The sequence below is a fragment of the Centropristis striata genome, chromosome 1 (assembly GCF_030273125.1).
Source record: "Centropristis striata isolate RG_2023a ecotype Rhode Island chromosome 1, C.striata_1.0, whole genome shotgun sequence".
Taxonomy (NCBI): domain Eukaryota; kingdom Metazoa; phylum Chordata; class Actinopteri; order Perciformes; family Serranidae; genus Centropristis; species Centropristis striata.
The window spans coordinates 18,326,073-18,344,196 of NC_081517.1; positions in this window are offsets into that span (position 1 = coordinate 18,326,073).

Below are 18,124 nucleotides of genomic sequence, written 5' to 3' on the forward strand. Positions count from 1 at the left end.
GTGAGGATGTGTTGATATCCTGCAACCAGTTTGGGGTGCTATTTTTGGAAGCACTCCTGTGGGTCGTAATTGAGTTGAGGAACAAACAACATATGAGGTTGTATAAATTTAAGAACTTGGAGGGGGCACCAAGGAGGGCAGCTATCCCTGAGTACACCAGTGGTCTTGGTTTTCAGCTTGCGCGATGAAATGTTCAGTTTTTTATTTTCATCAAGGAAAGATACTGATTTAGTTTGGATTGTGTGAGGTACTTACCCACAGTATTGCCGCAGATGGGGACTGTAACAAAACGTACCCAAACCACCCAAACAAAGGCTGACCTTAAAAATGTCATACCTGTGTATGTATGCTATATTTAGAATATATCCACCAATTTTGTTACTATTCACAGCCGTTTCATTTGGCACTACTTTTTCACTACTGAATTCTGACCAAAACAGCTGGACTGCAGCAGTGTGCGAGGCATATAAGTGCACCTATGCGTAGGAACGTGGAAGTTATACAGTTGAGAAAAAGGAGTGCCAAATGAAACAGCTGTGCAACAAAATAGGTGGACATATTCTAAATATAGCATACACATACATGGGTATAACATTTTTGCTGCAGTCCCCGTCTGCAGCAATAAATTCATTTGTTTTCTGCCTGGAGCGTGTCTTATTCTCCAAACTGGGAACACACGGACCATCATCTACTGCAGGTAATACATTGACTGTGTGTGAGTATCTCATACAACTTCACTGCAAAGAAATCAGAGCTATTTCTTTAAGTGTTCTTATTCCTATTTTAGTTGTAAATCCACTTACAAAAAACTGTGTGGATCTCATCCACACTTGTCACCATTTTTGTTTTACAATTTTTGAGAGATGTAGTTGGGTAACTGGCTTGCAACAGCATGCATGAAGATGACAGCCATATTTATAATCCCAAGCATGAAAACAGCTGTCAAAGAAGCCCAGAACCACATTTTTGATTAATTTAAAAATAATAAGCAAGTGGTACAGTATGCTTCCTTATCATTTTATTATATATAAAACAAATGTCTTCATAATGTACTGTCCAGTAAAGGTGTGAAGTTAAAGCCATGGTGTTTGTACTTAAGTATGATCAAGGCTTTCAGCTAAATGCTCTCTGTGTCATGCCTCTGCCTCTCTGTGTGCCCATAATCCATCTTCCTCTGTGATGCTGTGTGATGAGTTAGGACAAGTATTGAATAGAAACAATACAGAACTGTTTAATGGTGGCAGTCAGGAACACAGGGACATGAAATCCTGCCAAGAATTTTAAAAAAGGGAGAAAAAAATGAATCATTCAGGCTTTGTTTCTCTCCACACCTGTTTTATCATTTTCACCACAGTTCAGATAAAAGCAGTTTTTCGTTAGTATGGAGTACATACAATAAGATCATCTGTCTGTGTGTGTGAGAGAGAGGAAAACTGAGAGAGAAGAGAGGAAAGAATTTATGGTAAACCACACACACACACGCACACGCACACACACACACACACACACACACACACACACACACACACACACAGTTAATCTCATACGGCCTTGTGTTGAGGGAGGATTCAGAGGTAGCTTGAGTTTAGCCTTGAAGCAAAAGAGAAGGGACGAAAAAAAGCAGAGAGAAGAAATGAGAAATAATGAGAGGGGAATCTTGTGAGGGTTTGGGGCTGTTCTCAGTTTCCAATTTAACAATAGTTCGCTTGCACGCTCACACACACACACACACGCATGCACGCACACACACACACACACACACTTAAACCTAACCCTAACCCATGCATATACACATTTATGTGTCCTTTCTCATCTGATATGCACAAACTATACATAAATCTTCTTCTTTTTATATATAGTTGTGCAGAAACAAAACAGTAGTGACAGAAACAAACCCAAGGTGACAGAACTGGACATGATCTATATCTTTTGCTTTATATGTTAAGATCATTAATTGCACAATTGTCCTTATTTTATACTCTTATCAACATGGGAGTGGACAAATATTCTCACTTTATGCAAATGCATATAGACAAATTCAGAATATATATAGAGTATATATTTAGAAAAAAACAAAACTTTCACAGTTTCAGCATTAAATGTGTGTGAATGGGGGGAAAATAACAAACAAAAAGTACAATAATAATAATAATAATAATAATACAATTATAACAATTATAATTTTGAGAAAATAAAATTAACTTTTATTAAAAAATTATAAAACGAATTGTTTCATTTTTTAATACCATGTTGGTGGTTGGTGTTTAATTTGTTTTATTAGATTTTCTCTGTGAGTGTTTGTGCATGTGTGTGTGCATTTAAATAACTGGTGCGCAAATGTGTGATCATTCAAGAGTTACCACACACGCTCAAAGGAAGGATTGATTATGTGCTGTAAACTGACATCCGCCACAACGCGGCCTTGACATGCAGCCCAGAGACGAGCAGGAAATGAGATTGTGTTTTACTGATGTGTCACACAGGTTCCCACATATACACACACTGGCACACACACACTGAGGGAAAAGCCTAATTTGTGTCTGAGGGCTGAGATTCAACATTTGCTCATTAAAACCACTGACAGAAATGTAATACGGTATATAGTACAAAATTTGTCATCTCACAAACCGTGTAAAAAGGAGAAAATTATCTCATGCTGACAAATGTGTGCATGTGTGTATGTGTGTGTCTTGGATTGCAACTCCTATAACAGGAGATTGTCTTGTTTGTCTGCTCCCTGTCACATTGTATTTCAATTCCAGTAAACATTTTTGTGAGTTTCATTTGAGCTAGCAATTTGCTCCAAAGCTATTTCCTTTTCTCTCACAGTGAATTTAAAACATTTGTCCCCTGCTGCTTGGAACAATGTTTTACACCCATTTTGCTCATGTGAAGGCCTATAAAATGAATATCTTCACAGCCAACCAGTTTAGAGGGAATTGAAATGAACTATATTCAAATGAACAACCAGCTTTAGTGAGGATTTCTCTTGTCTCTGGACATTTTTCCACTAATTCAGGGCCAATCAAGATGATGCTCAGTGGATGAGTAAAATGAGATCAATGGGAGGGAAACCATTTGTATTTTCAAAACATACTCTTTTCCAAACCAAAGATTATTCACCATTGGAATATTTTGCATTTAATTCAAGATTGTAGTTTCCCTGTTCAAGTTTGAGGACAACTTTCAACAATTTGTAGTGAGATCCAGGTAAATGTCTTTTAAACCTGCAGTGCAGAACTTTTTGTATCCCCCCTCTGACAGAGAGAGTAATTACACAAACTCTGTGTGTGCTTATGAAGCATGCCTACAGATGAGCTCGCCACATCTCCCCCAGCCCCAGGAGAACTCTCTTCAAGTCTTCCTGTGCAACTCGTTCAGAACAGGCACATTTTGAACAGGCACAACAATTCGAATGACAACTTACGAAATATGTCGTCACACATTTAAAAGTGGCTTTGTGCAGTTTTAATACATGGTTAACATTGTTAAACAAACTTTGTTAATTTAAGGGGACAAAAATACTTCAAATTTAAATTTCTACGAAGGTAGCCTTCATAACTATGTGATGTTACTGGGGGTGTAAATCGCAGATATTAGATCGATTCATTGTACAAAGATATACTATATTTGCTGATGTCACAAAAGTCTGCCGCGGTACGACTTTGATTCGTTTGGATTCAGGGGCCAGCGATCGATATGAGATGATCATCATGTAGCCAACACAACCTGTTACATTCATATCACGTCACAAAAAACAACTAAAATATGATTTTACCATTTTATTTCTCTTCTCTGCTCTTCTGGATAATTTAATGGAAAACAAACCGTTCTTTTTTAACACAAAGAATAAAAACAGACCTTCTGTTCGCTATAAAGTGCCACATTGCATTTAAGTGCAAATGTCCCAAGATAGGTTCTGTGGGCTACACACTGGTGTAGCAGTTAGCTTGCCTCACAGCAAGAGGGTCGCCGCTTTGACTCTGGCCTGTGGCTCCTCTGGAGTTTGCATGTTCTCCCCGCGTCAGCGTGGGTTCGCTCCGGGTCCTCAGGCTTCCTCCCACAGTCCAAAAACATGCAGCTTAGGTTAAATTGGTGTCTCTAAATTGCCCATAGGAGTGAATGAGAGCGAGTTTGACCCGAGTTCTGATAAGTGGTTAAGTATAATGAATGAATGAAGATATGTTCAATGTGTGCTTCTCAAAACAAAACAAGGAGATTGTCAAAATAAGTGATATTTACTGTATTGATGTTTGGGCATTGCATCGATGCAGTTGGATCGTTTGATGATGAATGGATATATCAGCCTATATCGATGTATTGTTACACCCCTAGTAATTACCTGCAACATGATGTATTTACATATGGAAGTTATCTTACAATATAACTTACATACGTGAGTTCTTTAACCCATCTATCCACTTCAACCTCCTCCCAATGCAGACTTTGTTGCTCTTTATACTACATCACCTGACTTCCTTCTTTGTTCCAGTCAGTCAATTGCGTCAACCAGAGGTCAATATGGGTTATAATCAGCTGTGCCTCCTGGCTCATGATTACATGGGTTAAATACAAATGAGAGCGCATTACTTTCTGTAGGTATAAGTACGATGAGAATGAGAACAGCCTGGTGTTTATTAGTTTCCTGATTCAGACTCATGAAGGAACAACTGTCAGACCATTAATCAAACTGGTTCCCATTGTATTCTCCTGCATATATTATACATCCCAATTAGCTGTCAATTGGATGATTAATAATGACATCAAACACTTTGTTGATATAGAGCTCAACAAGCAGGTTTACAAGGTGATTCATTAATGGAGGTGGTAAAACAATTTACGCAATAGAGAATAGACAGCAATACAACTTTAATAAAGGCTCAGCAGTGGGTGAAGGAGACAATAAACACACATCAATATCAAAAAGGCCATCAGATATAAGATTTAAACAGCCTGCACATCCCGATAATCCTGCAGGTTATTTCACCTTTTGACTGATTAAATGTCTTCAGATGGTTCAGATTGGGGTCGATCACACAGAGACTCATTGCTAGATACTCGTCACCAGAAAAAAACATTGCCCTTCTAGCAGCTTTTAGACACACATAAACGTTTAAATATTCTGAACTTTTCAGCACAAGGCGAGTAATCACACTGCTCATCAACTTGGCCAGGGCAGCCAGTCAATTCAAGCAAGAGGCGGGCTTTACTACTTAACCACCTGTTTTCATGCTGATGGATAAATAAAGACGAAGGGTTGATGTGAACGGTATTTAATCACAATGAACTATACAATTCAAGGCCCATTATTCAAATACTAATTGGTAAACGCATATGTGAATTTCATGAGCAGCAGGTGAAATTTTATGGTGAGTTTATGTTGCATTTTGCTGTGCCAATAAATAGGCGAGCTAGCTAGTTGGACTAAGAAAGTATCCCCTCTCCACAGCTGCACCATTTCCCATTCATTTCTATGTGGAACAGGGTGTGACACATTCACTTCCTGTCCCAAACTGACCTGCCTCTTCTCTCCACACAGACTCAAATCAAGTTGAACTTTGACACGCAATATTGCTTGGCTCTCCAGTGTCCAGCCAGTTAGAGAGAAGTGGTGGCACTGACTGTTCACTCAGGAAATATTGATTGTTTATGTTCTTGTTTTTTTGCACTCAAATAATACGAACAGCAGAGAAGGAGAGATGCTGCTCGGCCGCAGTGAGTTTAAGGACAGTAACTGAGGTAAATGACATTCAAACGTTTTCTAAAACACTTTGATTTACAACTTTGTTTACAACCCTGACCACGATTTCCTGTCCCTCCTGCTTTTTGGCCAAACCACACAAGTAAATTTCACCAGACAAATTGTGGCCTGACTGCAGCTCAAGGACTGAGTGAACATGTGAAGAATATAGATGGGCCCAAAATCACTCCCTTCTGACTATATTGTGCACCATCTTCACTGCCCACCATTTTATTTGAATGTCAGAAAATGCCCTGCAATGAAATGGCAAAAAGAAAAAAGAAGTGAATCCAAATTTGCTGCTCACTGAGTCAACTAAGTGTCCATTATATGCGGAGGAGTTAAAGAGTAATTGAGGGAGTCATTTCAGACACATCCTGTGTTTGATTGTCATTTCACTTCTGCTTTGTTCACTTGCAAGGGTGAAGCAAGTTACACCTTTATCATTCTTATTGCTACATGGAGTTTGGTGTCCACATGTTATTCTCAGCTTAGCTCCAACAAACTTTAAGCAGGTTAGTTAGTGGTAAAGCTATGAGATCTAAGTTTGATTATCGATTTGTGGGACATCAGACATTCAGAACATTAATATAGTAGTAAACAAATATTTAGTATGTAGGGATAAAGTGGAGAAACGGCATCTGTGTGTGTTTTGTTTTCCGAGCTTCTCTGTTCTTTGTTTTGGGAGCCGTGTCTGTCTCATATGCATGTTACTGGCGACCGGAAAGCCCTGATAGCACTGCTAGCTGCTACGATTTCAGCTCAGCTACCTCCATGTTTGCTTGTGATTTTAGTGAGAGCCGTGTGCAGCCAATGCCGGCCCAGTCTCTGGATGTCAAGCAAAGTAAAAGTCTTGTGAAGGCCAGGTGGAGGCATTTTGTATCCTGGTTCAGTCCAAATTTTATTCTGAAAGTCAAGTACATTACCTTTAAATAATAAAAACTGCACTTTATATGGACATATTTTTGCTCAGTTGAAATGGAGACGACTCTGTTTATTTAACTTCATGACAACTGAGTTAACTCCATTGTATACAACTCTGAGTCCTGCAACATCCAGAAGTACTCGGACAACCCTGCTATTGTGGCGTGTATCAGGAATGGACAGGAATCTAAATATAGGGATCTGATAAAAGGCTTCAGTGACTGGAGTCACAAGAACTATCTCCTCCTGTACACCTCAAAGACTAAGGAAATGATCATAGATTTCTGCAGGTTCAAGCCCCCTTCAGCCAGTGAATACCTGAGGGGTGGACATGGAGGTGGTGTCAAGTTATAAGTATCTAGGTGTATACCTGGATAATAAGTTGAACTGGTCCCTAAACACAGATGCTCTCCAAAAAGGGGCAGCGCTGCCTCTTTTTCTTAAGGAAGCTCAGATCTCTGGACATCTGTAGTAAGGTACTGCAGATGTTTTATCAGTCTGTGGTGGTAGTGTGTTGTTTTATGCTGCAGTCTGCTGGGGAGGCAGCATCAGACACAGAGATGCAAGGAGGTTGGTCAGACTGGTCTAAAGATCTGGTTCTGTGGTTGGAGCCAGGTTGGACACACTGGAGGAGGTGGTGGAGAGATGACCTGTCAACATGTTCCAGGCATTCTTGAAATACCCAGATCATCTGCTACACAAAACCTTTATGGACCAAAAAAAACAGCAGTGGACGGCTCCTCTCTCTCTGTTGCAGGACGGAGAGATACAAAAGATCCTTTGCTCCTACAGCCATCATGCTGTCTCATTCTAACAGAGTTACCAGACTAACTGAATTTCCCCTCGGGGATAAATAAAGTAATTTTTATTTTTATTTTTATTGATCTTGATCAGCTGAAGAAATGATATGCTGTTGAAAGTTCTGGATAAAGATAAGGGCCTTGAGCTGAGAGGGTATTTTTCATTTTGGTCAAAATTTCAAATGGATTTTCAAATGAACTGAGAGCCAGTGTAATGAGTCTGAACTGGAGCCATTTCACGAAATAGTTTGTCGAAAGTCTGGCAGCAGTTTTGAACAAGCTGGATTTTTAATTTAATTAAAAAAATGGGACACTGGGATATTCAAAAGTGCAGAAGAATAATCAAAATGAAAATTATGATTACTGTAGTGCACAATAAAGTAATGAATGAACATTATACCTCACTTCGGAGGTTCCATATCGATTAAAGAACACCGATGTTCATAAATGTCATAAAGGGCAAAACACACAGAGAGGAAATCAGAGATGCAGAACTGTAGATACAACACAGTGCTGTTAAAATACAAGAAGCCAAGCAATTCACAGCGGAAACATTCTCAAAAAGATTATGAATGGAAAGAGACCACAAGGCAGACGGGTGCCATCCTTGCACAGAAATTTGAAAGAAAACACTTTTCACGAAGAGCTATGTTAAAGCTAAATCCTAGGCCAGAGGATAATGATGGGGAACAACTGATTAATGTGAGGGAAATCTACAAACTAGACTTCCTTAAATCCTAATTTTGCAAACATCCATATGAATTAATGAATCACCAAAAGAGTGAAATGATTAACTGTCTTCCAGCCGATTAAATCAGTGCTTATTCTAGTCCACTGGGCACAGACATAACTCACAGCTTGAACCAATAATAGACACACTGACCGGGGCTGGAGGCCCAGGCCTCTCTTAATTATTACACTACTCATGCCTGCATAGAGCAGGCTGAACTGTAGCCTGTGGAAAACACACACGAACACACACTCAGAGAGCAGTTTGTAATTCCCCACACACAGTGCAACCCTTGTTCATAAGAGTGGAAGGTGAGCTACGCTGTGGGTTCGCAAGTCCCAGAGCGAGCTGTTTTTCATCCCAGATGAGAGGTTCAATCCTGGGCATCTCTTCTTCCTTCAGCCCCTCCTCCCATTACCCTCAGAAAACTAGTCCATATATTCTCCCTTTGACATTTATAGCACGAGCTGTCGCACTGTTGTGTCCTATCTCTGCAAGCTCTTCGTGTTTTTCTCTCCTGCATTTGCACATATACGTTCACGCACAGAATCACATTTAGATAATAAAGACGGCAATAAATGACCTCGGGTCAGCAGTAGGTCATGAGCATGAAGATGGAGCCCTGTCTCTGGTGCTTTCTTATTTTAGATTATTCCTTGCAAATATATTCATGACTTCCCCACATGCATTATTGGAATTATCATATTATCTTCTCGGACCTCGTAAGTGTTGCATCCTTGGCAGTTATCCATCTTATGAATCAGATCAGATTCTAACAACAGGAAATGTATCAGTGTCGAAACACTGAAAATTGAATATAATATCAGTAATATTTCACCTAAATCACCTGGAAAACTACAGGAAAAACGAGATATTAGACTTGGGTTTTGCTCATTTCTGGTCAAACACAATACTGTTTCCTCACATGCTATTTTGGTTTCCTTTTGCCCACAGACTAGCCACAGTAGCTGCTGCCCACCCTCAGAGCAGCCGTCGTAGCAGTTTGTGAACTGGAGCGTGTGCAGCACCACATGTGAGGCTGAATAGCAGGGTATGAAGTCTGAAAAAAACTTGAATTTATGTAAATTGTCATGCACAGAACAAGATGTGAGTGCTACCTCATAAGCAGATATGCAAATGTGGTGCTTTTTAGTGTCAAATGTGTCAAAAGAAGTCCTAGTCAGTATAGAGAAACGGAATAGGAATGAAATTGTTGGAGGTCTTTAAAGCCGCGCTGCAGTAACTAACTGTGCAGCTGAATAACACAGCAGTCCATGTGCAGTGGAGCTAAAGAAAAAACTTTAGAGAGAAAATTATCATATAGACTATCTGATGATGACTACAGGTAATGACCTGCATATGATGAGACCCATTTGAACAGCAGCTTCTGATGTCAAATCATTATTGAACAATGCAAATAGGAGGAATATTACCACATAATGCACATGCAAAAAGCATCAATTTACCCCACAAAAATTCTTATTAACTCCATGTGTTATTTAGTCCAACCAAGTTGGTATCCAGCGGATACAGAGCAAAATTAACATTCGTTTGGGGTCATGAATCTGGCCACCTACTTTTTCACTCTTTGTTTCAGCTCTGTTTTTGGTCTCCACCAACTCCTGAGAAATACTGTTCACCTGCGAAACTTTTTTTCACTGATAACAGCTGCTTTCTGTGTCTGGAAATAAGGCCCTGTTTAGATGGAGACGATCTGGACAGAAAACGCAAAAGTTCTCACTTTTTATTTTCATTCAGTTGAAATCATTTGCTGACATCTTCGTTCCCCCCAGTTGAAAAATCCCATCTGCACCCCTGCTCCTGGATAGTTATCAGAGCTGTCTGACTGATGGAAATAGTCCGACATGTTTGTTGTTGTTTGCTTGGACTGCACATGGATGTTACGTAAATGTGACGAGAGACAGAGCACACTTTTGCGTTTTCAATCAGAAAGGTTTCAACTCTGGAGGGTGATTTCATTTTTTTTTTTTTTTGCATTTTTAAGCCCCCAAAACACAGTTCCCGTCTAAACGAAATGCACATTTGATAAAATATTCTGTCGTTTTCACCAGAGAGCAATTAGGTTGCAACAATAAAACCAAAACAATGAGGTGATACTAAATTAGGGTTGTCAAAAGTATCGATACTCAAAAAAGTATTGATACTTAAACGTTGTATCCGAATACGATACTCATTTTCAAAAGTATCGATACCCACAGTATACACAGTGTCAGTATACATAAGCATAGAGTTAATAAGTTTACATAAATGTTGGTGACTGAAAAGTGTTATTTTCCCAGAATGAAGCAAAGAAAAGTCGACCTGCAACCAAACAGCAACACACACAGCCGATAATATTGTTCTAATTGTTATTGTTTATTGTATTTATTTATTTTTTGCACTACCTCACACCTGAAGCTTGTTATCATAGTTGCATTTTCTTTTTGCTCAACTGTTTTTTATTATAAATATTTAACCTGTGGTTCTGTTAATTTTTACATGTTGCATTTTTCTTGTTAATAAAAATATTTCTGTTAAATTTTGGGGTCTTTGTTTTTATCCTGGTGGTATCGAAAATGGTATTGAGTATCGAATATTTTCCTGAGTATCAGTATCGAGTTGAAAATTTTAGTATTGTGACAACCCTATACTAAATGCCATATTGTAGTAGTAGAAGATAAGGTAAACTGCAGAGTTACATTGTCATTGAACACAAGAGTTTTGCAGAATCTCAGTGTCATGTCAGGGAAAACACTTGAGTCATGCAGAGAGTTTCTGTTTTTATTTGTCGGGGTTTGGAGATATCTTCGCCTTGTCGCCATCCTAACGGAGGTGAATGAGTTTCTGTTTGTGCTCTTCAAAACAATGAAAAAATTCAATTTAAAAAAAAAAGTCACTTTCTTTGGTAGAAAGTAGTTTCAATGAAAACTGTTTACAGTGAGATCTGTGGTTTAAGTTATATTGTTTCTGGGAAACTGTTGAGTTTTTCTCAATACTTTTGAGAGCCAGAAATGAAAACGCATTTATCTCCATAGTATCTGTGTACAGACAGACATGTCAGGGATTTATATTTTAAAGGCTGAGCAAACCAAAACTATCTAAATGACTAGATATGCACTTATACTGGTAGTAAAGTAGAGATAATTCTTCAAACAGAAAGTTACTACTCAAACTGCTCTAAAGGAGAGCTCATTTAGTAAATAGTCAGCTCTGGGGATTCCTTCATCATAGCAGCAAGGCAAAGATCACTGATATCTCTGAAAGATTCTTGGATATTACAATCACGGGACATCTGCTGCTACTAATGCTCTCCCTCAGGACTTACAAGGACTGAATATTAAGGAATGAGTAGTCATGGTGTAAATTATGGAGTTCATATTTAATCATATTTGTGCCAAATCTAAGAGATGTGTGTTGATAGAGGGAAAAAACTAAAATCTCTCCACCCAAAACACATTCATAAATAAAGTCATAACACACTGACCTTCACCCAAACACATTCTCGGGATCATAGAGTTAATGTGATTTTATGAATAACCCATGGATCCTGCATCTGAACCCCTGCAATCTCAGGAAGAGCCTGGTAATGCTCCTGTCATAAATTCCTGTATATATATTTTTTATGATTCTTCACTGTTAAAATGTTAATACAACAGCCTGTAGCTGAGTCTTCAGCAGCTGCCAGTTCATTGGATGCACAACTCAATCCATCTTCATATTCTCTGTGTGTTTGTGCACCAAGGTTTTATTGCAATTAGACAAGAAAATGTGGTTATCCTGTGAGCTCCGAGCTACATTTCAAGCAGCAAACAGTTTTACTCTTCAGACCGCCTGGTAGACAAAGATTTCTTGCAGATTTTTTTGTGTGCGTTTGCACATGCAATAGGCTGCATAATGTGTTCATGCATTGTAAAGGACAAATCAATAGATAAACATGAATCGATGGCTCTTTTGAAGTCTAATTTGCTAACAATGCAAGACAAACAAACAATGCCCAAAAGATACACACATTACAGACCAGAATCATTGATTTTTGTCTATAGATTTATACTTCAAAATGCGTAGATACGTGCAATATTTACATACACATGGTGGGGGCTTGCGCTCTACATCACAATGAGTGCATGTAATTTCAGTAAAAATACATGCAGCCCATACAGAGTAAGCCTCTTACAATATAATTAACAAACAAACAGCACTCTAGAATAGAATATGATGATACGGCACATTTCTCGAATGTTCCTTCCAAACCACAAAAACAACCGTGTGCCATTTAAATAAGCCTAATAAAAATGAATAAACACAGAGTGCTGATAAACAGAAACACTGTGATCTTTTTTGTAAAAGAACGCAGAACAATTTCTGTGATCATCACTGAACTGTGCTGCGAAGAAAACAGTGTAATCTGAAAAGGAGCTTTTCTTGTGTAGCTTCAGGCTATAATGTGTATACTGTGTGTTTATAGGGCAAGCATGGTAATACGAGATGACTCCCAGACTGAGGTAGAAGGTGGTTTATACGGCTTTCTGCCTGATCGAGCTAAAGTCATAAGGACTTTTCTCTTATTAGGTTTCTCCTCTCTTTATTGTCCACACTGGAGACCCACTGTTGTGATCACTCTGCTCTACTGAAATGTGTTTTTATTGGAGTTTTGCTTTTTTCTTCTTCAGTGTGGATCAACATCAGTCTCAGTTTTTTCCAAAGGGACAATAAGAAGCCCGAGCTCTGTTCCAGTGGAGCAAGAGGTTCCTGCCGAGTTCCCCTTTCAGGGCATGGGAAAAAACATTTTAAGTGTGGCTCCAAAGAGCCGGGCTCATGTGTGATACCTTCAGTATGGGCTTCCCTGTCGTGGTAATTTCAGGGGGAATGGAGGGATAAATTGCAGCTTGGTCCTATCACAGCTGATTGGAAAGTCAAATGTATTTATAAGGCACAATGCATACACTGAGGCAGTTTTCAAAGTGCTTCATATTCAAGAAATTATTTTATTCAAATTATATTCAGAATATATTGATGGATTCATACTCTAAGGAAAAGTTAGAGAAAAAAAATCAATTATATCAAGCACTTGAAAAAATAATTTAAAGGCATACTATGCAGGAAATTAATTTGCTGTTTGTAAACATTCAAACTCCTCCCATCGCCTCTTACTCAGAGAAAGTGAATGCAAATCTCACATTCATTATGATTTTGGAACGAGCTTTGCCTGCTTGGTGTCTGTGTTGTTTTCCATGAAAACAAACGGTGTCTGTGTTGTTTTCCATGAAAACAAACTGTTTTATTCATGATATGAGTTACAAAATGAATCTAAAATGTAGTAAAGATACTGACAAGGGTAGAAATATTTATTTTAACCTGTAAAAAAAAAACAACTTTACCTCTAGATACTCAACTAGCCTGAGGAAGGATCATTTTATTGCTTCACAAAACATAGAAACAGTTTTCAGCTGTGCTAACATAATGCTCAGGTGTTTTAATGATCAATGAGCCTTTCAACACTATAAACATGATTAACACAATGTGCCACTGGAACACAGGAGTGATGGTTGCTGACAATATATAATAGATATTACATAAGAAATTCAGCCGTTTCCAGCTTTAATAGTCATCTACCACATTAACAATGTCTAGACTGTATGTCTGTTATTTCAATTTTTTAAAAATTGAACTTTTCTTTCAAAAATAAGGAGAATTATCCTATCTTTATTCAAGAGCGTATATTTTCAGTTTGAGAGCATAATTTGTCTTTCTCATGCTCAGATTTGTTCTCCTCATGCTCACATTTTGCGCTCGCACTCAGATTTCTGCTGCTTTCTTTCAAAATGTATGTGTGCACTTAAAAATCACATGCTTGTGCTCACATTTCTTCTGCTTGGACACAAACCTTTCGCTCGCACTCAAATATGTCCTGTGCTCGCTCAAATCTAAAGTCTACGCGCTCAGATCTCAACTCTGCGCTCTCAAAACTTTTGTGCTCGGACTCAGAACACGCACGTCCTCTCAGGTTGAGGTGTCTGCTCAGACTGAACGATGTCCCGCCCTGCGCTTAAACTAGTGTGTTTCACCAGCCAATAGGGAGACAGCTAGATTGTGACCCCGTCTTAGGTGCGTTGCCTCGCCTTTTTGAGCGCTCCGTCGGGGCGGGTATATGGTCTGTTTGTAAAACTGCTTCTCTCTTAAAATACACCAATTGACCATATTAGCCAGCTATTTGAATCGTCACCTATTTAAGACGCAGCATATTTATGTAGAATTCATCTTAAGTAGTCCTAAAAAGAGTTATCATAGTTTAGATTATATATATATATATTTTTTTTATTATTATTTATATATGTATATTTATTCTTTTTTATTTGTCACCTGTTCAGTGGTGTCACGATAGTCCAGTGGTGAAGGACGCTACCATCTGTTGCATTTTAAACCATGGGACGCCGGTTCGCATCCCGTCCGCTGCACTCTTGCTGCATGTCTTATTATGATTTACATTTTTAATTGATAAATTAATGTAACAGTAATACAATCCGTGTAACCAGCTGCTTCTCTTATTGAAACGTTTAACAAGAGATGATGGGTAAATAGACTTGGCTACGTGATTAAAAAGGTATAATGAAAAATACACTATGATGATGATAATGATTTGAGGATAACATTTGTGCGTGTAATGCAGTGTATCACCGTCCTATTTACGCGGTCAAAGCCAGGGAGCGTGTAATTAGGCTAATGTTGGTAATACTTTCACTTTCACAAGAAGAAGACTTTGAGCAGGATTCGGAGCGCGGCAGCGAATGAATGGGAGACAGATGGATGGCCAAAGACCTCAAGTAAGTTCATTGCTAAATGTTGCTACAACTCAAAACACTCGTACTTATCAACATATATAGCGGGCCTTTGTCGGCACTAGGGACAGCAACTCATTATGAATGAAGTGACGTCAGCGGGGATTCCCTTCAGCTCGCGCATCATTATGTGTGCCGACCTGCCGCTGGTACGATCATACGTTGCCAATTATTGTACTTTCGTTGTACATGTTACAATGAAGGCCCGCTATATATATGATTACGGTACTGTTATTGAAACTACTGTATATGATCGATGTGTTTTGAGTTGTAGCAACATTTAGCAATGAACTTACTTGAGGTCTTTGGCCATACATCTCGTCTCCCATTCATTCGCTGCCGCGCTCCGAATCCTGCTCAAAGTCTTCTTCTTGTGAAAGTGAAAGTATTACCAACATTAGCCTAATTACGCGCTCCCTGGCTTTGACCGCGTAAATAGGACGGTGATACACTGCATTACATGCACAAATGTTATCCTCAAATCATTATCATCATCATAGCGTATTTTTCATTATACTTTTTTAAATCACGTAGCCAAGTCTATTTACCCATCATCTCTTGTTAAACGTTTCAATAAGAGAAGCAGCTGGTTACACGGATTGTATTACTGTTACATTAATTTATCAATTAAAAATGTAAATCATAATAAGACATGCAGCAAGAGTGCAGCGGACGGGATGCGAACCGGCGTCCCATGGTTTAAAATACAACAGATGGTAGCGTCCTTCACCATTGGACTATCGTGACACCACTGAACAGGTGGCAAATAAAAAAGAATAAATATACATATATAAATAATAATTAAAAAAAAAATATATATATAATCTAAACTACGATAACTCTTTTTAGGACTACTTAAGATGAATTCTACATAAATATGCTGCGTCTTAAATAGGTGACGATTCAAATAGCTGGCTAATATGGTCAATTGGTGTATTTTAAGAGAGAAGCAGTTTTACAAACAGACCATATACCCGTCCCGACGGAGCGCTCAAAAAGGCGAGGCAACGCACCTAAGACGGGGTCACAAGCTGTCTCCCTATTGGCTGGTGAAACACACTAGTTTAAGCGCAGGGCGGGACATCGTTCAGTCTGAGCAGACACCTCAACCTGAGAGGACGTGCGTGTTCTGAGTCCGAGCACAAAAGTTTTGAGAGCGCAGAGTTGAGATCTGAGCGCGTAGACTTTAGATTTGAGCGAGCACAGGACATATTTGAGTGCGAGCGAAAGGTTTGTGTCCAAGCAGAAGAAATGTGAGCACAAGCATGTGATTTTTAAGTGCACGCATACATTTTGAAAGAAAGCAGCAGAAATCTGAGTGCGAGCGCAAAATGTGAGCATGAGGAGAACAAATCTGAGCATGAGAAAGACAAATTATGCTCTCAAACTTTTGAGCAGTAGTGTATTTGAATTTTGCAGTTTCAGCACTGTGTGCTCTATTGTTATAGCTTTGTGACCAGAAGGTGACATCCAGCAATAGAAAATAGAAAATAGCAAAATGAAAATAAGGTTGAAAATACAGGCAGGAGGAAGGGTCTCTGCAGACAGTGACACTGCCTCACACTTCTCGTATGTCATAAGTAATTATTGGGAGAAATATGACTCTATATATATACATTTTTTAAATAAGTAAAGTGTAAAAGTGTAAAAGTAATAGAGAGTAAAAAGTCAGACTGTACGAAACAGATTAAAAAAGCAATCATACAATAAAATACATCTGAATACTTATTGAATCTGATGACTTTAGATGAATTTAGATTTAAATTAAATTTGACACAAAAATAAACTGAATGTAAAGAAATCATATTGTCAGGACATTGTGAGTCCACAACTTAAATTGAACTTTTCTGTATTTTTGCCCAACAAACACAAAGTATCTGCCATCAAAACCTCATTGTTAAAACTAAATTAAATAATGTTTTATTTTTTTCTACAAATGTCTTCTTGTGGACAGAAAGAATCATAGAAGCTTTTTATTTAAACCTGAAAATGTGAATAATGTGATCCTTTTGTCGGCAATTTCAGAGTTACTATGAAGCTTTGTCCCCATGTTACTGACTAACCTTGATGGTATATTCTGGCAGTTAGTGTAGCTAATACTTCACATCCAAAATAATCATCAGTTTTGAAAGTTTTAAAGTAATATATAGCATGTAATTAGTGCACTGTTTTCCTTAAAGGGATAGTTTGTCAGGCGGGAAGCTAAGCAGTGTATTGCAATGTGAAATGTACACTATATTTGGAGTATTTTTAGTGCTTAAACTTGCCGTGAGACCGCTCCTCTGGAGAAGCCAGTCTATGCTCTCTTCAAAGCCACCAGACTCCATGAAAAGCATAATTTTACCTCACAGAACGCAGGAGTTTGCTGGTCTATCATTGCATCGATCATTTATTTGTGCGTGTATGACCCTTTAAAACACAATGACACACAAAAACTAAACGATCAAGGCAGTGGGAGACCAGCAATTTCTGCGTTCAGTGGGGTAAAATTACTGTTTTTGTCAAAGGAGTCTGGTGGCTTTGAAGTAAGTGTAACAGCTGCGGTACCCAGTTAGAAAGGTACTGTCTGACGGCAAGGTTGTTGAAAATATTCTAAATATAGCACGCATTTAAATCGATTGGGATTTTTTAAGTGTCTAAAATATGTTTTGCTGCTGCCTTGCTGAGCTTCCTCCCCTGTACTCCTGCCTGCTTCTCCGGACTTAAGGTGTGCTGACCCCCATCTACTTTAGGTAATACACTGAGCAGTGGTGGAAGAACAGTACTAACACCACACTGTGAAATTACTCCACAAGTTAAAGTCCTGCATTCAAACTTACTGAAGTAAAAGTACAAAGTCTCAGCATCAAATTGTACTTAAAGTATCAAAAGTAAAAGTACTCGTTATGCAGAATGGGCCCACTCAGATATTCAAATATATTCTAAATATATTATAAGATTATTTGTATTGATGCATTTATATAAGCAGTGTTTTAATTTGTAACGATAGGACTAATTTTATCTACTTAATATACTGTAATGAGGTTTGATTAAAATAAAAAGTCAAATCACTTGAAATGGATCATATTTTTCATGTTAAATCTCGACCTGAAAA